Source organism: Canis lupus, chromosome 13 (genome assembly GCF_003254725.2).
Source record: "Canis lupus dingo isolate Sandy chromosome 13, ASM325472v2, whole genome shotgun sequence".
Classification (NCBI taxonomy): Eukaryota; Metazoa; Chordata; class Mammalia; order Carnivora; family Canidae; genus Canis; species Canis lupus.
In genome coordinates this window covers 42390556-42411838 of record NC_064255.1, presented here as the reverse complement: position 1 = coordinate 42411838, position 21283 = coordinate 42390556, and the positions used below count along the sequence as shown (strand labels likewise).

General features: G+C 32.7%; 2 long non-coding RNA genes across 5 annotated transcripts in view; one reads left to right on the top strand and one right to left on the bottom strand.

The window, feature by feature from the left end:
* LOC112652243 (uncharacterized) overlaps window positions 1–21283 on the bottom strand; it is an 85903-nt gene that overhangs the window by 18725 nt on the left and 45895 nt on the right. The gene's annotated exons all lie outside the window — the stretch shown is intronic.
* LOC112652242 (uncharacterized) overlaps window positions 1–21283 on the top strand; it is an 87779-nt gene that overhangs the window by 58662 nt on the left and 7834 nt on the right. For both annotated transcript variants that reach the window (XR_003131302.2, XR_007401657.1), the window contains exons 3-6: window positions 3612–3742; window positions 5752–5882; window positions 8641–8760; window positions 12452–12535. This is a non-coding gene — a long non-coding RNA (uncharacterized LOC112652242). The remainder of the gene's footprint in view (window positions 1–3611; window positions 3743–5751; window positions 5883–8640; window positions 8761–12451; window positions 12536–21283) is intronic.

The following is a 21283-nucleotide window of genomic DNA, read 5'->3' as shown; positions in this document are numbered from 1 at the left end:
TATACACTAACAATGAGACTGAAGAAAGAGAAATTATGGAGTCAGTCCCATTTACAATTGCACCCAAAAGCACAAGATACCTAGGAATAAACCTAACCAAAGAGGTAAAGGATCTATACCCTAAAAACTATAGAATGCTTCTGAAAGAAATTGAGGAAGACACAAAGAGATGGAAAAATATTCCATGCTCATGGATTGGAAGAATTAATATTGTGAAAATGTCAATGTTACCCAGGGCAATTTACACGTTTAATGCAATCCCTATTAAAATACCATGGACATTCTTCAGAGAGTTAGAACAAATTATTTTAAGATTTGTGTGGAATCAGAAAAGACCCCGAATAGCCAAGGGAATATTTAAAAAGAAAACCATATCTGGGGGCATCACAATGCCAGATTTCAGGTTGTACTACAAAGCTGTGGTCATCAAGACAGTGTGGTCCTGGCACAAAAACAGACACATAGATCAATGGAACAGAATAGAGAACCCAGAAGCGGACCCTTAACTTTATGGTCAACTAATATTCGATAAAGGAGGAAAGACTATCCACTGGAAGAAAGACAGCCTCTTCAATAAATGGTGCTGGGAAAATTGGACATCCACATGCAGAAGAATGAAACTGGACCACTCTCTTTCACCATACACAAAGATAAACTCAAAATGGATGAAAGATCTCAATGTGAGACAAGATTCCATCAAAATCCTAGAGGAGAACACAAGCAACACCCTTTTTGAACTCGGCCACAGTAACTTCATACAAATTTTTATTTATTTTTCCTCAGTACTTATGAATATTTTAATTGGAATTTCAAAGAAAGTAAACCTTCTGCCAATTATTTGCCAAAGTCTGAACCCAGAAAACACCTTTATATGTTATATACTTCAGTATAAGTTTCTTAACTTCAGTATTTCTAACTTTCCACAAATTTTTAGATTTTATATAAAGATGTCAAATCTCCTATACACTTCTTTTCTTTATAGAGTACATGATTCTATCATAACTTACAAAGAAAAAAAAGCACTTGCAATACTTGTCAGAAAATACACACTCAAGTTGTCTGCACTCCAGGGCTTATCAAAAACTTAGAAATTATATTTAGAGAAGGTTGTGTAAAGGTGCTGAGGATTCCTCCCATGCACTCTTATTGTAAGGCATACTCCTTGACTGAGGTGCATAACTGAACATAAGTATAGATCCTCACAGAATCACTTTATAGGAATCACATCTAGTGGTGAGAGCTTGACTTTCTTTGATTAGCACAAGGGATGGTAGTAAGAAAATCAATTTTGGACTTGATACAAAATTATTTCCAAAGGCATTACCAAAAAGCAACATTAGAAAATGTTCCTCAATGACAATGAGAAATTTCTGAAAAAAGAAAGTTATTTAATGAGTATTGTCTAGCATTTAGTTTCCCATTTGTTTGGACTATCAGTAAGTGTATAGCCAAATTTTATGTTTGGCCATTGTGTTAGAGAAGGGATATGTGGGTAGGGAGTATTGAAAGTTCTATAAACCAAACTAAGGGACAAACCTAGGGCATTTGCTATTTTCTTACTTGATTAATATATCAGTTGAAAGAATGGAATTAAAATATATCAATTGGAGAGCATGACAGAATAAAGCCACTACTGATAGAATATTTTAAAAAGGGAAATAAAATAAATTTATAATATGGTCTTGAGTTTTTATCTGGGGCTGTGTAAGGAAAATATCATCATGCTTGTTACTTTGCAATATCTCTGCTGGAAAACAGGAGAAACCCTTTGCTTATAAATCCAAATTAGAAAGGAAAATTACATGTGTGTTATCAGTTTCAGTCATCGCAGTGCAAGAGGGAGATATGCCACCTTTAGAAAAACACTGGACATGTCCTATGCTTAGAGTTTTTTCTATGTGTACCTTCTAATAAGTCATATGTTCAATGTATCAGGGCTTTCAACTCTTTAAAGGCCAGAGATCTTGCAATTAGAAAGCTAACAAACAAATTCTGGTAAAATACTGTTACTTAAATTTATTCTGTATATAATAAAATTTCTCTAAGAATTTCAAAATTTCCATCCACTGACAGGAAAAATACTCTTAATTTGTTAACGTTGAGTAATTTTGAAGCTTCCCTTTTCATGATATATAGCTCATTGTTAAAATGCAGTTTAATAGTATTATCTTTTTTACTACTACATTTCTATATTTGATTGACTTTTAAAACATGAGATACTTTTAAAAAATCTACTTGAAAAATCCAGGGATAATGTTCAGTTCATGTTTCCCATTGAATTAGAAGAATACTATGGAATATTCTAGGTGATCCTTGTAATTGATAATGTTAAACCATAAAACCAAGGTCATGGAACTAAGAACTGATCAAATGAGAAATATTACAGCCTTTAAATATAAAATTATGTGAAATAAAATTAAATAAAGCAAAATAACTATGTTAGATAAAAAGGACCCTATGTCCTTGTAGTTGTGTTTAATTGAAAATTTTTGTCAGGGATTTTCACTGTACTTGTCTACAGATTTTTAAATGTGGCCTTGAATAAGTATGAATCATCTCTGTATTTCTGAACAAGTCTAAGCAAAATTAAAGAAAAGGTATGATCATTTATAATAAAAACTAACAAAACAACATTTCATGTGTCAATTTTTATAAGAGATGGTCTAGAATAATAGACAAAATCCTAATATCATAAAATGAAGTGCTTTTTTATAGGAAGATCTAAGTTTTAAAAATGTGGAAATTTGAGACACCTTTAAACCCAGCAATTTACTTTCTGGGATCCAGGCAAGATGTCTATCATGAACAGGAGGGGAGAACAATGATATAACCTTAGTCAAGATTAATTGCTTTTGCTCATTCCTAAGTCTTTATTTCAAAGATAAATGATTTATATGTAACCTGTAGATCATGTCAGAGATTAATTAAATATCAGAAAAATTAAGAATGGAATTTAAGAAGAATATGACCAAAGGCCAGTTAGTAGCTTCACCATTTTTTAAAATATACCTTAAAAGTTATATAACTTAAAAGTAAAGTCCAAATAATCTATTGTAAAAGATTAAGAGATAAAAATGCAAGTTCAGTCAAGTTGGGACATGCTGAATTGGTGGCAATAGGAATCTCAGTGATGCTCTTGTGACTTTTTTGAAATCACAGAAGTATTAATATATTATGGGGGTTATAATAATACAGCAATTCAAAGGACTTTGATTATTCATGGTAACAGTCCTGGAAATGAAAAACTTTAAGTAGAAACAATGAAAGCAGTGACAAAGAAGGATGTCCTTTCACAAAGCATTCATATCTGTTAAAGAGAGACATCCCAATTCTCTATATAATAAAATTGCTCCCGAAAGTTAAAAGACATTGACTTCTTACCTACTTCTAAATATATCATTTTCCCCGAAGAGCTTTTAAAAGAAGCTTGGCTACTCAGAAGAGAATGGGAACAATTCAAGGTGCCAATGTTTTGTTTAGTCTCTGTGACACTTGCCTTGTCTGGAAACAAAGTGGTAAATGATTGTTTATTGATGGTCAAATAAAACTGATTTTCAAAATTATAATAAGCCTATGAGTTAATCAATAAAATTCATGCAATTTCACCTCAGGTCTGTGATAAGAGACTTAAACAAGATACCCTAAAAAAACAGCTAGAGGAAGTTCTTGAGATGGAAAGGAAATGATAAAGGAAGGAATTTTAAACCATCAAAAAGGATGAAATCACAAAGTGAAAATCCAGGTAAATGCAATAAACTCATGAGTTTTCTAAATTATGTTTGACTGTGGAAGTAAAAATTATAACATCTGATGTGGTTCTTGAGTATGTACAAGAAATGTTTAAGATTATATTAATGGGGGGAAATGTAAAGGGGCCTAAAGGGATATAAGTTTTCTACACTTTACTCAAGTATATAGATACAGTAATACATAGAGCAACTACTAAAACATCTTTACAGAGAGATATACTCAGAAATAATAAAGGTAAATCAAAATGAAATGTAAAGAAGAAGGTACAAAGAGCCCACAGGAAAATGGAAAAAGTAAAAACAAAGAAATGAAGAACAAATGAAACAAATATAAAAACCAAAATGCCTCACTTAAGCTCTAATAAATCAATAATTATGTTAAATATAAATGTGCTAAATATACCAACTAAAAGTCAGAGATTGGAAAATTGAATTTAATAACCTATATTATCAAACCACATGCTGTGTACAAGAAACTCACTTCAAATAACAATACAAGCGACTTTGATATAGCATCTGAATTTGTTAAGCTCAACAGATGTTAGAGGCATGGCAAAAAGTTTTTCATCTTAGTGAATGGCAGTTACATGCCAGTTTATTGTCTGTCTAGTGTTTATTGATTGCTCTTAATAGCATAGCATACAAACTTAGGGGAAAACTATAAATATATACCCCATAAATACCTTACAACGTGTTAACCTCTTATAGGGGTTAGGACTGCCCAACATCTTAGTTAACTCTGCCTTCTTCCCTCCAAATTTAGAGATTATCATTAGTTTTATACAGTCGATATTTTCTTATAATACGAATGTGATAGCATACTTATTAATTTCTGATTATTCAATTTCATATTTTCTCAGGTATTTTTTTCTTGATTTTCAACATTTAAAAGTTATTTTAGCAAAGTCCATCATAGCGAATTATTAGTTTCTTTTATTATAAAATGTTATATTTCACTTTAATTCATAAATTAGCATTAAGCTGGGGTTACAGTGTGAGAATTTCCTTCTTTCTGAAAATTTGATATTATCCTACAGCATTCTAGCTTTCACCAGTGCTATTGACAATTTTTGTATTAAGTTGTTATTTTTTTTATAGATAAACTGCCTATGTACTCTGGATATTTTACTGTAACTCTGATTTTAACATTCTGTAGTTTTACTATTATGTGGCTTATAATGTATTTCATTTTATTTTTGCTGCTTAGTGTTTACTGTGCTTCCCGAAACTATAAATTCAAGTCTATCATCATTTTTGGAAATATTTCATTTCCCATATTACCTCTTTAACAGTCTCTCTTTTCTATTATATTGGGACTCTGATTTCACATATAATCCATCCTGTATGTCATTTAGTCTCAATTTCATATTTTCTACCTCTTATACTTTATGTCCTGAATTCTGAGAAATGTTCTTACATGCAATTTCCAGTTCACTAATTCTTTGTCTCTGCACTGGTGTTTAAAATATAAATAATCATTAGTTTTTTTTTTCCCTTTTCCTACAAAAAGTACATGTTAAAGTTGTTTTCTTAAGTATGTATTTTTTTCTAGTTTGAGTCTACCTTCTATATCCTTATATAAAACACTTTTATATTTCCTATCCAATATTTTTAATACTTCATTTTGAATTAGCTCTAGTTCTAATTAAGCAGATAGTATATTAGAAACCCAAATAGATTCTTCAAACCTTAAGATCACAATAGTTCTAAATTATTAACACTATATCTTATATGTATAGTTTTTAGGAATTTAGAAAAGTTAAAGGAATTTTAAAACTCTTATGGTCCTTTTGTCATATTTAAAGATAATTATTTATCCATATTCATACATATATCAACCCTTGGTTAAAAAATCCCCAACAATGATAGAAAGTGGGATCTTTCACCGTAAATTGGTTAAATAATTGACCCAACTTGTTCAATATTTTAATCGTATATATAGAGAGTGTGCGTGCACATGTATGGGTTTATGCTGATAAGATGTCTCCAATTCTACCCTTAGGTTTATTTGCTAGGAGGGCTCACAGGACTCTCATGCATTAATAATCATAGCTTTGATGTATTATGATGAAAGATACAAAGCGAAATCAGCAAAAGGAAAAGATACATGGGACAAAATCCAGAGGAAACCAGGTATGAGTTGCAAAAGTTCTCTCCTTGTGGAGTCACATGGAGTGTGCTTAATTCCTTCAATAACCAGTTATGACAACATATATTAAACCTTTTGTACCAGGGAAACTCTTCAGAGATTCAGTGTCCACAGTTTTTCCTGGGGGCTATTCTTACTGGTTTTCTTGCCTAGCATGTACCACATCTGAAGTTCCTAGTAGGAAATAAGTGTTCAGCAGAAAATATTTTTTTGAACAGTTTATACACTGTGAGCCAGCCTCAGTTATGAATGCTTCCATGATTCAAATTTCTAGACATCTATGTAACAGGACAACTCTGCAAACTGATCTTTCTCAAGATAGCAGTGTCAGGTCTTCAATGTTAACTATTTTCTTGTGTTTGTGTGTGTGTTCTATGTCCTCACTTTAATTCCACTGAGAAAAAGAATAGGAGAAAAAATTTCATGCATTCTCAGAAGCAATCTACAAAACCATTCTTCAAATATCCACAGCCCCCCTGCCCCAATACTCCAGAAGGGCAATCCATGGTTCTGTCTAAGGCCAACTTCTCTGCCTGTGGGACCATATTCCAGCTGTTCTCATTCCTCCCTCTCACTACTCTTAGCATATGAACATCCTAAAATCATAGTATCTGAAAAACAAATTTAAAAATCTCTAATATTTAGTAAGATAATAACAAGAATCCTATCACCAAATCATCTTTAGATCATTAGAATAAATTCCACATGATTACATAAAGGAGCTTTTGTGTTTTTTTTTAACAATTTATACTCAATCCCTTATAAAGGTAGCAGTTGTATTATGTAATTAGCTAATTGAAATGTAATAAAAATGATAGTTCATATACATGCATATATACTCATATATATTCTTAAAACCTTTAAACTTAAAACCTTTAAAATGAAACAAAATTAAGTTCAAATCATGGCTCTGCCATCAAGTCCTCAGATTTCTAAGTCTAGAAAGTTTATATTTAACTCTTCTGATCTTCAACTCCTGTAACATGAAAATAATTTTTCATGAAAATTATCTGGTGTATATATATTTGCCAGAGTGTTTGTGAGTGAGCATGTTTTCTCTAATATTGCTATAAAGCTCAGGATATCAAGTTTTACTGTACATTTTCTTCCAATCCTTGCATATTTTCCCATAAAGTATCTTTAGTAACTAAAGAATGATTGATAGTATCACAGAAATACTAAAATACTTAGATGGAAAGTGGTATTAAGGACTCTGCCCCTTGATATAGCATGATATTCATTCAGCTTTTAGCAGTTAGGTTTGAAGAACACATGTGAACTCCTTGACTGAATCTTTTTTTACCCCTGACACTATCTGCTAGAGCTTGGTATTTTAATGACCATCTGGGAAAACTATATGCCTACTGTCTTTTTATTCTTATGTATTATATTTATTGCAAAGCACATCTTTAATATAGCCATCCTGCAGCTCTGTTTATTCTTTGTCAGAAGGTTAGGCTCTGTTACAATTGCAACATGTGTTTTTAATAGCAGCTTGATTGAAATAGATTAATTTAAAATCCAAGTGGAAAAGCAGAGGTGCGGTAAAATATCGATTTAGAAACAGCTTTTTTATTTTTTACAAAAAGTCTACAATATTTATCTAGAAACAGCCTCTTTATTTCTACATTTCTATAAATGGAACTGAATTTAATCTATAGATCAATTTAGAGAAAATGGACATGTTTATAATGCTAAATGTTCTAATCCTTACACATAATGTATTTCTTTAGTTATATTGGTCTTTATTTCAGTGGTCAGAAGTCTTCAGTTGTAGAAGTCTTGCAAATGTTTTCATAAAATTATCTTTAAGTGTTTTATCTTGTTAAGTTCTTTTATAAAGGGCATTTATTTTTAATTTCAACGTATAAACACCCATTGCTAGCACTTAGACATACAATTGACTTTTACATATGGATTTTGTACCCTATTAACTTATTAACTCATGTGCCTTTTTTGTAGATCTCATGGGATTTTTATATACAGAATATTCTGCAGTTGTTAAATAAAAATAGCTTACTACTCCTTTCTGATATGTATGAATGTTATTTTTTTCCCCCACTTTAAGGCACTGGCTAGGATCTTAATACAATACTAAATGGAAGTGATAAAAGCAAATATCCTTGTTTTGTTCTCAATATTAGAGAAAAAAAAACTACTCCCTCTTTCACCATTAAGTATCATCTTAGCTGTAGGTATTTCACATATGTTCTTTATCAGGATGAAGAAGTTTTTGTTTTTGTTTTTTCTTTCTATTACTAGTTTGCTGAGAGTTTTTATTATGGATGAGTTTGAATTTTGTCAGATGTTCTTTATACATCTGTTGTGATCATCCATTTTTCTCTCATAGTCTCTAATGTGATAAATTACAACAATTTGTTTTTCAATATTAATTCAGCATCTTGCATTGCTGGGATAAAAACCTACTTATTGGTCATAAGTTATACATTTTATTTATTGCTAGGTTCTGTTTGCTAACATTGTTAAGGATCTTGCTACCTACAATCATACAGAATAATATCTCTTTATAATGTCTTTGTCTGTTTTGGTATCAGAATTATGGTAGTCCTATAAATGGGTTGTATAGTGTTCCCTTATCTTTGATTTTGTAAATAATGTGGTTAGGATTAGAATTATTTTGTCTTGCCTTCAGGCTCTTTAACTTTCAGACAAATTGCCTTAATGCCATTAACAACTAAAATACCAGATAAATATATTAAAATTTTAAAAATTTGTTTTCAGACATTGGACAACAAGATATGCGGGGTTGTGATACCTGAGGAAATGAGAAACAATCTGAGTCCTGTGGTTGCTTTAGCTTACTGTCTGAAGTTGGCTTTTAGGCCACAGCACAAAAATGAGGTAACTAAAACGCTCCTCACTGTATTGAAGAGAAACATATTGTAGTCCAATGAATAAAAGACAGAAAGAATGTTTGGGCGGAATGCTGAAAAAGAGAAAAACAGAAAGAGACAGAACTTTAGAAATCTACATAGGAGTTTCTTTTAATCTTTCAGTCCTCATTTTTGCGTGCACTAGGAAAAATTCTGTAAGAATCCAAAGAAATCACCAGACCCTGTAAGCCAAATAATTTCTGTAAATCACAAGAGTTCCCAACTGCCACACCAGAGAAACCTTAAAATTACATAGGACATTAGGTAGCATCTTAAAAGTGTCATGCTTTGAGAATGGATCAAAATTAGGCTCAAAGAGAAGACAAATCTGGCCATGCCATAACAAAGCTTAAAAACAAGCCTTAAGAATATCAAACTGACCTAAAATAACTTGACTACACGAAAAAACAACTTGTAATACTATTTAAAGAAATATTAAAACTGATATGGATAATTTTAAACTTTACAATTCCAACATCTCATAAAAATTTACCATGTTTGTGTAGCAGCAGGAAAGCATGACCCATAACTGGGAGAAAAATCAATTAGTAGAAAGAAGGTTCTAAATGCAGAGATTATCTTTAGTGTCAGAATCTAAAATCAGGTATATTTATAGCTTTTTTAATAGCTTTTTTTTCAAGAAACATTTTGATATATCATCCATCTAGGACTAATTTTGTGAATGGCGTATGATAGAAATTGCTGTATATCTGAATATGTATGTGTGTATACATGCATAATATATGACAGTTTCTTTGAATTATTAAGTCACTACAAATCAAGCTGAAGCAACAACTGAATATTATTAACTCAGTTACTTGAGCAATTAGCAAGAGTTTTATATTTCTTTTCCCTGAGCTATTTTACTTTTTTACTTTTTTCTTTTTTCTTTTTTTCTTTTATTTTTATTCCTGAGAGACACACAAAGAGAAGCAGAAACACAGGCAGAAGGAGAAGCAGGCTCATGAGGAGCTAGACATGGGACTCAATCCCGGATCCCAGATCCTGGGATCATGCCCCCAGCCAAAGGCAGACGCTCAACTGCTGAGCCACCCAGGTGTCCCTTCCCTAAGCTTTTTAATATTTCCTCTAAAATAACAATGCTACTTTCTGGCTATTTGGGTTATTACCAAAATACCTTCTTTCTTGTTGATTAAGGTCAATTCAGTTCTTTGATTTGAATTTCAAAAGAATATGGGCCCTAGAGGGTATTATGTTAAGCAAAATAAATCAGAGAAAGATAAATACCATATTATCTCTCATATACGGAATCTAAAAAAAATAAAATAAAATAAACAAAAAGCAGATTCAGATCTATAAATACAAAGAATGAAATGATGGTTGCCAGAGGGGAGAAGTGTGGAGGGATGGGCCAAAGAGTGAAGGGTGGGAAATAAAGCTTCCAACTATGAAATATGTCATGGGAATAAAAGGTACAATGTAGGGAATAACCGAAGATATTGTAATAGCACTGTATGGTTACACACTGTGGTAGCTACACTGTGGTGAGCATAGCATGACATATAGATGTGTAGTATCATTATGTTGTACACCTCAAACTAATGTCAACTATACTCAAATAAATAAGTAAACCACCAAAGAATAAGGAAAAAAATAAAAAGCTACTATAAATCTTATAAATATGTACAAAAATATAGAGAGAAGCATGACTGTCATAAAGATAGAACTATTAAGTATAAAACAGAAGACCAAGTGGACCTTGAAATGTAAAATATAGTCTCTGAAATGAAACAAAAAAAACTGAGAGGAGATTAAAACCAGATTGGGCACAAGGACTAGTGAAGTTAAAAAGGCATAGAACTTTATCCAAAATAAAGTACAAAGTAAAAACAAATGGAAAAGAAGGATATTTTATCAGTAGACTCTAGGGAAATATTTAATATTAATGGCAAGAGCAAATTTGAAAAAGAAAAAATGTAACTAACCAAGTTTAAGAAACTCAAAGAACTCTAAACAGGGGCAGCCCTGGTGGCTCAGGTGGTACACCTTTAGCCCAGGGCATGATCCTGGAGACCCAGGATCGAGTCCCACGTCGGGCTCCCTGCATGGGGCCTGCTTCTCCCTCTGCCTGTGTCCGTTCCTCTCTCTCTCTCTCTCTCTCTGTCTGTCTCTCATGAATAAATAAGTAAAATATTAAAAAAAGAAGATGAAGAAGAAGAAGAAGAAGAAGAAGAAGAAGCAGCTCAAAGAACTCTAAACAGAAAAACACAGATAATCAGACCAAGGCAGATCATAATCAGAATGTTAAATAAAACTGATGGAGAAAAATCTTGAAAGCAGGTAGAGAGGGGAAAAAAAAAAAAAAACCTGTATGAGATGTAGAGGGAGCAAATATTAATAAGAGCACATATCCCAAACTCTTGTAATCCAAAAGACAATGGAATGACATCTTTAAAGTAACATCAAGTTTTTTCATCATTTCCTTTGTGAAATCTAGTATTAGTATGTTCATTTTTGCTTTGTTGGTTGGAGATACACTTGCCTCCTCTCATAATTTTTATAGTGTATTGGTTTTCAAGTTTTCACCATAGGTAAGTCTTAGAAACCATAAAAGCATCTCTATTAATGTCACTTTCAAAAATATTATAACTAAAAAAAAATATTATAACTAAAGCCTATCACCATTAGTATTTGTCTATCACATACATTTCCCTGTGTCATACACATCTGTTTCTATGTGTTAGGGAAAAAGTGATAGACAGGAAAAAGGGATGCTAGTATAAGCAAAGATATGGCATTTAGCCAATGAAAAATATGCATATTATTTTTTATGTGTTTTTTTAAAGGCAATTGATTCCATTACCATTTTATTAAAGAGTTGTACCTATAAAAAAGACAAAATAAGTATAAATAACCATAACAATTAATATTCATAAACTTTGCTTGTGGTTTCTTCATTTTTCAGAAAGTAACAGATGAAACATGTATGAAATTATTAAGATCAAAGGACAGTAAAATGAATGTTTATTTAAGCCTTCAGCTTCAAGGCCCCAAAGCATTCAGAATTATGTTTAGAAAAAGGTGGTTCTCTTGTATTGAAATAAATAAAGGTAAAAATGCTACCATAAGCACAAGATCTGAATTGACTACCTCCAATAATTTTAAAGTCTTAAGTATAATTTAGGAATGAGTAAGAAAATGCTGAGGTAAATTTGGTCATATTTTTATAATATTATTATAATTTTTTAATAATATTATTCTGAAGAAATCGCTTGGACAACTTTTTTCTTTTACAAAAGCCTGATACAAATGTTTCAGGAAGATAAATACATGATCTATGTGTTATACAATATATAAAATGTATATTGTTTAGATATCATAATATTTAATATTACAATGTTTAATATGAAGCATTTTGAAATGTTTAAACTTAATATTAATATGTAAATATTTAATAATTATATAATATTTAACACAGCTGTGAAACACTGTATCTATGTTATAGTACTTGGTACCAAGAAAACATCTTGGGAATTCAGATAATATTCTTCCTCATTTCTTAGTTTTGTCTTGAAAACCTGAAAAATTTTACAGTATAATTTAGAGGGCTTGGACTTTCAAGGCAATTTGAATCTTTTTCTCATACATAGATGATTTGGTCATTAATATTTTAGTCATATTCTATGTATTTCTTATAGGTTATGCAACACTGGACAATTAAAAATGTTCCATGCCTCACTTTCCCTACTGGTATAAGAGCTCATTATTATCCTAATAGAACAGTAAGTATTAATGTGTTATTTACTATGTGTCATGAAATCCTTAAAACAGTGCATAGTAAATTATAAGTGCTCAAAATTGTTATTTTATTTTGATAAATAATATTATAAATAATTATATAAATAAAGCAAACTATAATAATCATTGATTTATCACAGTGATTTGTTTATGGTAGGATAAGCATTATTTACACCTGTACATCCTAATTGGCTGAAGAATATAGAAGGTAGCTTTCATATTTCATTCACCAATGCTATTATTTGTATAGCCTAAGTAATTAAAGTCTACAAAGGTGGGCCATAAAGTCCACAAGAATGATGGTGAAATACCGTGTGTTCTGTCCTCAATGCTTCCATAACAAATAGAGCCGATTATTGGTGGAATTAGGAGTCATCTATGGCAGTGTCTTCCCCTGGTCTGAAATCACAATGAAGACATTCTCTTCTGTCTGATTTATTGCCTTCTTTTACTATTGCTGGATTACTTTAACAAGTTTCTGCCAGCTTCTAATAAATCTGCACAGCATGAATAAATAAATAAAATTTTTTTAAAAAAATAGTAACCCTAGCACAGGTAATTAAAGAGAAGACTACTGAGTCAAGTATTACAGGACTGATATGTATTCTTAACAATTAGTACAGCAAAACCAATGGATAAAATATTCAAATAATTCTATATCAGTGGGCAAAAAACTACTCCGCCTTGCCTCCTGAGCATCCCCTCCTCTAGCTGCCCCAGAACTCTGCCCTACAGAACTCCACCAACATCAAAATGTTAAGTAACAAGGGTGTTAATGCCTGACATGGTGGTGGAATTCCAGGCCCCACTTTACATTTTGACCTTCTTCTGTTCTTATTGATTGTATCTGTGACACATCTGTTGTTAGGTATTTAAGTATAGACTAGAGGAAAAGTGTATTTTATTGAGATTGTCATGCGGTCAACAGGCAAATTGGCATTGGCAGTATACAGAAAGAATGAGTTCCTGAGATACAGATAATGCACAAAGACAAGAATTCCAAGATTATGAAACTGTAGAGAGTTAGGTAGCCAAAGAAATGCTGCATGGTGACTGGACAACATAGTTTAATGCAGAAAAAAAAAAAATCTAGGCCAAGATCTGATATCATAGTTAAGACACTGGGTGCCTGAAAGTAACTGATAAGAAAAAAGGTTTCACAGCCTACACATATTAGGTTGCACTGGAGATTTGTTTGTATGAATAAGCCTTGGTTAAGAAAACGTGATTTAAAACCAGCAGGAAGTTGACCAGTTGCTAAATTACCTGATGTAGCATTAAGCATGAATTCCTGATGAAGATTACAAAACAGAAAGTAGAGACAAAATGCCACATGACAGTTAAGTGGAACACATTTTGGATAAGTGCAGTTTTAAACAGAAGCTTTCCAAGCAGCTGATTAGGTATCATAGTTAATTGAGTGACTACTTTCAGTTACTTAATATTATTAGTAAGATTATCCATTTGCAAGTATCCCAAGCATCTTAAATTAATTCATATTTCCACCATTCAATGTCTTGAATTCTTCTCTTAGAGTTTGAGTCTCTGAAAAAAAGTCAGAACAGTTCAGGGGTGCCTGGGTAGCTCAGTTGGTTGAGTGTCTGCCCTCTGCTCAGGTTATAATCTCGGGGTCCTGAGATTGAGCCCACCTCAGGCTCCCTGTTGCCAGAGAGTCTGCTTCTCCCTTTCCTTCTGCCCCTACCCCCACTTGTGCCCTCTCTCTGTCTCTCACTCACTCTCTCTCAAACAAATAAATAAAATCTTTAAAAACAAAAAGAGCCCGTTTATTAAATCTACTTGAAATCTCTTTTGCTATCAATAGTCCTCAAAATTATTTGATCAGCTTAATTTTAATAGCTAACTTTTTTCCCATTAGCATTTATTATAAGTCTTGCCCACAATATTCAAGGCTCTAGTCCCCCTTCCTCCATTTTTAAGATGATATTCTCAAATACTAGTCTTGGGATAACCAAAGAACATGCTTAATGCAATGAACAGCAGGCTGGACGAAGCAGAGGAACTAATTAATGACCTAGAAGACAAATTAATGGAAAGCAATGAAGTGAAACAAAAGACACAAGAATAGACTTAGGGAACTCCGTGACTCCATCAAATGTAATAACATTCATATTATAGGATGGCCAGAAGAAGAAGAGATAATAATGGGCAGGGAATTTATTTGATGAAGTAATAGCTGAAAACCTTCCTAGTCTGGAGAAGGAAACAGATATCCAGATCCAGAAAGCACAGAAAACTCCTATCAAGATCCTAAAAAGGAAGCCAACACCAAGACATATTGTAATTAAATTTACAAAATACAGTGATAAAGAAAAAAAAAAAGTCTTAAAAGCAGGAAGAAAAAAGATGTCATAAACTTGCAAGGGAAAATCTATAAGGATAGCTGGAGATTTTTCAACAGAAACTTGGCAAGCCAGAAGAGAGTGGCATGATATATTCAACATGCTGAATGGAAAAAATCTGCAGCCAAGAATACTCTATCCAGCAAGGCTATCATTCAGGATAAAAGGCAAGCTAAAAACCAGCCTGCATTCCCAACAACAGTATAAGAGAGTTCTCTTTCTCTGCATTCTTGCAAACATTCATTGTTTCCTGACTTCTTAATTTTAGCCATTCTGACAGGCATGAGGTGGTATCTCATTGTGGTTTTGATTTGTATTTTCCCGATGCCAAGTGATGTGGAGCATTTTTTATATATTGGTTGGCCATGTGTAGGTCTTCTTTGGAGATATATCTGTTCATGTTTTCTGCCCACTTCTTGACTGGATTATTTGTTTTTTGGGTGTTGAGTTTGATAAGTTCTTTTTTTGTTTTGTTTTGTTTTGTTTTTTCTTTTTTTTCTTTTTTCTTTTTCTTTTTTTTTTTTGAGTTTGATAAGTTCTTTAAAGATCTTGGATACTAGTCCTTTATCTGATATGTTATCTGCAAATAACTTTTCCCATTCCATAAGCAGTCTTTTAGTTTTGTTGACTGTTTCCTTTGTTGTGCAAAGGCTTTTTATCTTGATCAAGTCCATCCACAGATGAATGGATACAGAAGATGTGATTCATATATATATATGAATATGAATATGAATATGAATATATGTGGATATTACTCAGCCATCAGAATAGAATGAAATCTTACCCCTTACCCATTTACATCGACATGGGTGGAACTGGAGGGTATTATGCTGAGTGAAATAAGACAATTATCATATGGTTTCACTCATCTGTGGAATATAAGGAGCGGTGCAGAGGATCGTAGGTGAAAGGAAGGAAAACTGAATGGGAAGAAATCACAGAGGGAGATAATCCATAAGAGATTCTTAACTATAGGAAACAAATTGATGGTTGCTGGAGAGGGTGGGATGAGGTAACTCAGTGCTAGGCTTTAACGGATGAGGTAATTGGGTGATGGATTTTAAGGAAGGCATGAGATGTAATGAGCACTGGGTGTCATATGCAAATGATGAATTACTGAACTCTATATCTGAAACTAATGATTTACTATATGTTGGCTAACTGAATTTAAATTAAAAAACAAAAGAAAAAAGAGAACTACAGGCTAATATACCTGATGAACACTAATGCAAAAATTCTCAATAAACTACTAGCAAACTGAATCCAATGATACATTAAAAAGTCATTCATAATGACCAAATGGAATTTATTTCTGGGTTGCTAGGGCTCAATATTTGCAGATCAATCAATGTGATACACTTAATACAAGAAAGGATAAGAATCACATGATCATTTCAATAGATGCACAAAAAACATTCAACAAAGTACAACACATTCATGATAAAAAATAAAGTGGATGTTGAGGGAAAATTCCTCAACATAACAAAGCCCATATATGAAAAACCCACAACTAATATCATCTTTAATGGGGAAAAACTGTCATAAAAGTTATAATTCAGATTATGCTATCAAAATATGTAAAGTCCCAAAGACACATGGAGTTTCATTTGTCCTAATTAGTTTGAGAAGGCATTGTTAATTTTTTTCAAAAAATATGACTGAAATGAGATGATTCTGAGGATATATAATTATATTCCATTCAGTCAACTTTTTCTATCTTCCTTTGGAAAAGAAATGATTTCTATATAAATAATGAAATTTGGACGAATTAGCTGCAAATGCCTCTTCTCCAAGTGCTGCTCAGACCATCTTTGCTAGTTAATTGATAGATATTGACCGATTTATTTGAGGTCTCTGGGAACCCCTGAAGGTAATATCACAATTCCATAAAATCATTTTTATTCTATGTATTGTTAAAAACGAAAAGAGAATTCAGAAAATTTCTAATATAAGCAGAATTTTTGCCTGAAAGACTGATGCTTTTATTTAACTTCTGATTTTCCTCACTCTTCATAACTATTTTTTTTTATTGTGTTCTTAGGAATCAATAGTGGTACATGTGAATCTATCCTCAGTGATCATTATATCAGCCACTTAAATTGCTATAAGCTATAACTCTAAACCATACCTCACAAATTTTGTAGCTTTACATGAAATGAATCATGTAAATCTAGTTATCAATGATTCAGTTTAAAGCTACCACAAGTGCTTCATAATCACTCTGATTTTTTTCTTACAAATTATGTAGGGTAGAGTAACTACCTACTTTAATTATCTAATATGAATACTCGATTTTATGTTGTTTCTATAAAATTATATGCACTTTCCAAGTTGAAGATTTCCTACCTGTGAACTATAAAAAGTACAGAGCATGGTCTATAAATGCAGTTGCAAAACAAGTTCTATGTAAAAGAATAACAATAGGAATTAGGGGCATAAACTGTTAAATAACTACCCTAAAAGAAAGACTATACCAAAGCTGTGTATGTTCACTTATCAACAAATATTTGTGGAACGCTTTCCCTATCATACAGTTCTAAGGACAGTTTTAAGTGCTGGGATTACACAAATGAATAAAACAACTTCAATCCCCCACCCCCAAAGAGACTTCACACAGTGAGAGAGAAAATATGGGAAATCGATGCACACATGATAGATGTGTATTACATGTATGTTTATTTTATGATAATTTCAGTTGATAAGTTATAAGGAGAAAAGGCAGGAAGAAAGGGAGAGGGCTAGGGGGTAGGTATGGCTTTTGTAATTTTAGGTTGGGTTAATCTAAGATATTTTAAGCAAAGATCTGATAGAAGTAAGGAAAGACAACATGTGAATATGTGGGGAAAGAAAATTACAGGAAAAGGAAGATCAAGTGCAAAGCATCTGGATAGGCAGCATGCCGGGTACACTCAAGAAATCCTGAGAAAGCCAGTGTGTTTTGAACAGCATGAGCAGATGCAAATAATAGAATACAGTCTGTTGGTAAAGTAAGAATTTTTTAAAAACTGATGAGGACTTTCCTTGACCAAACATTAGTCAGGGTCCCCTGAGCCGTCTTCTCCCTGTCTTTGCAAAGCCTAGTTTAAGCAAGAAGCCTGTTAAGCCAGTTTAAACAGAACCCTTCCACCCCTGATTTCCCATCAGCCTCAATAGCAGATCAAATTCCTCATCCCTATCATCCCCCAGGTGATACTTGATCACCCTGACCTGCCTTCAGCAATAATTGTTTGATCAGTTTAGCAAAAATTCCACTGTACCCTTGATGTCTCCTCTTAGTAATTTTCTATCCACTGATCCCCTAATCTGCTCCTTAACTATAAATCCCCACTAATCTTGTTATATTTAGAGTTGATCCCCATCTCCCTCCCCTGTTGTGATAGTCTTAACACCTATCACACGTCTTGAATAAAGTCTTCCTTCCCACTTTATGGAGTGTCAAGAATATCTTTTTTTTCTTTAACAGGGTCATTGTCAATCTAATGTGTACACTGACTTCAAAAAACTAAAGATAATCTCTGACTATCCAATAAAATTAATAAAAATTATGGAGAAAAATGCAGAATGTGATTTTTTTTATGGTAATAAAAATACTTATGTTGGATTATGTAGTGCTCAGGAGCTATACTTCCCAGCATTTATTCTCCTTGACATTAGGAGTAAATCTAATAAAGAAATCGAAAAGGTGGAATGGAGAAGCGACCACGTAAATGGTTTAAAATATTTATCGTTGAATAAAATAAGTGTTTAACCTATTTATAAAGAAAGATATTGGATGGGATTTTGCTGGATTGTGATGCTGTAATGATTGCTAGTAGTGAAAAATTAGCTGTTACAAAAGAATTATTAAGGTGGTTCACAATGGGGGGGCCTGGGTGGCTCAGTGGGTTAAGCATCCGCCTCAGGCTCAGGGCATAATCTAGGGGTCCTGTGATTAAGCCCCACATTGGGATCCCTGCTTGGCAAGGAGTCTGCTTCTCCCTATCCCTCTGCCCCTCCTCGTACTTGTTTGAGGAACTCCAAGTATCCATCAGAATCCCATTAGAGAGCCTTTGGAACTCATGTAGACAATATCCCTGCACAACACAGAACAGTTGATGCTATATGAGTGCTTAATTTTAGACTTTTGATTGTCTTTAAAAAATCTACTGGACTTTATTTAAATACCTGAATTTGAGTCTCTCTTTTCTTCTCCTCCCACCCCCATCAATGGTGCTCAGAGTGATATCTGCCTGAAAATAGCCAAAATTCTGATTTCCAGAATGAGAGAGAAAAATAGGCTTTATTTTCCAACACCGCTGTCTTACTGTGCTTTTATCCTATCCAGAAAATAACAATTCTCAAAGGGCCAATCATTTTGAGTTGTGTGCATGTAGCCTGTTCAACTTCTTCCCCGTTTACTTATGGGCCAGGTGATGCATAGGATCGATTAATTCAAATAAGTATTTTTGTTAATGAATAAGGCTTTTCATGACATGTTTGATTAACATTTCTGAGGTTTCCTCCAAAAAAAATCATAACAACTTTTGTGTGTTTTTAAAAATCATTACTCTATGGAAAACCTTTGACAATTCAATATGAAGATTATTCTCCAAAAAAAAAAAAAGAAAAGAAAATTATTCTTCCATTTTCTGTTATGGTAATTCATGGTTGGAATCCAAAGAAGTAAAAAGTGAGATGAAAATGTATACTTTGTACATACAGCTTAAGTCTTTTGCTCTTCTAATTTTCTGTGAAGACTTGTCATGAGGATCCTCTGACATTACAGCACTCCTGGTACATTAGGACACCTACTTTCTGATATTGTGAGTGGGAAAATCATATTACTTGACAGTACAGGATTATTTTCATTTATTTAGATAAAATTCTATGAGAAATAGCTAGTAGTTTCTGCTATTACTATTGGCTATATATTCTTGCAAATTTTAACCCCAAAGCAGTTTTTATTTTCCTACAGAAAATGGCTTTATACTCATGGATAGGGCTCCTAACCAATAACTCATTCCCCTTCAGAATCACTAACCTTGTATGGAGTTGGGTGTACTTGGTAATCAGATTCTGGAAGTGGCTTTATAGTTAGTTGACTTTACCACTACCTATGGCATATCTGACAACTCAAAGTTCCATAGCTCTTTTGTCCTAGATGCTAAGTCTGAAGTATCTCAAAATTCCTTGCACAGCTCTAAAGAGTTTCTAGCATTGCTGCCAATAAAACCCCTTCTAGCCTCAATGTGAAACCACTGCTTTTTTCAAAAATTATGCTAACCTTGACGTTTTCCTTATTAGGGGGCAGGTTAGGACCTCATTACTATCTATAGGTCTTTTGTTCAACTTCATACTTGATCCATCTGTGTATAAAATCAGCTACCTTGAAGATCTTAGTACACATTTCCCTAAGACTGGGTCAAAGAGCAAATTAGAGGGTCTGCTCAATATCAAGCTCTAAAGCATCTGTTCCTGATGGTGATTACTGAATTAATTCAAATGACTTCATAGTTCTGTGTTTAATCAAAATTAATGAATTCATCACCAGTGCACTGATTTATTTGTGTGATTAGAACTAAAAAGGTCATTCTCATCATTTTTCACCTCTTTTAATCTTGATTTCGCTATTAAGGAAGTAGATTTAATGCCTCTTGAAAAGAGATGTTTCTTTTTCTTATATTGTGTGAATCAATTTAATTCCCTATGAATAGATTTTACTCAGCTTTTCAATAAGTTTTAAAAGGATGTACTACAAAGGAAAGCCAGTGTCTATCTATTTTTCTCTAAAAAGATGTCCTGAGAAAGAGCTATGTGTCCCCATAGAGCTTTAGGAACACTTCCATTATTGTTATCTGACAGTGTTTAAAAATTCCTTCTTTAAGTGTCCATTTCTTTTCCCCTTTCCTCTCCCCACTGAGTCTGACTTTGTAAGAGAAAGGAACTCTGGTTATATATATTATATATTCATATATATATTCATATATATTTTTTATATATTCATATATATATTTTATTCCTTGTGAGTAGTGAATGAGAATTGAACAACTTAGCAGTTGTTCAACTATATTTACTGACCAAATGAATGGAATGATTACATTGCACAATTGGATTATCAACCAATTTATACTTTCTACACCCTACAACTAGTTTTCTTATGCTAGGAAACTTCTGCCTTCCTTGACTCAGAGAGAAAGCATCACATTAAAGTGAAAGAGTAAAGGATAAAAAAATGGGAAAAGCTTGCGTTATTATTATTATTATTATTTTTTTTTTTTTTGTAAAAGAGATGAGATGGTGAGAAAAGATAAAACACCTATGTGTAGGGTATATTCTTCTATTGGTTTTCCATCGCTGCTATAATAAATTACCATAATGTTGGGAGCTTAAAAC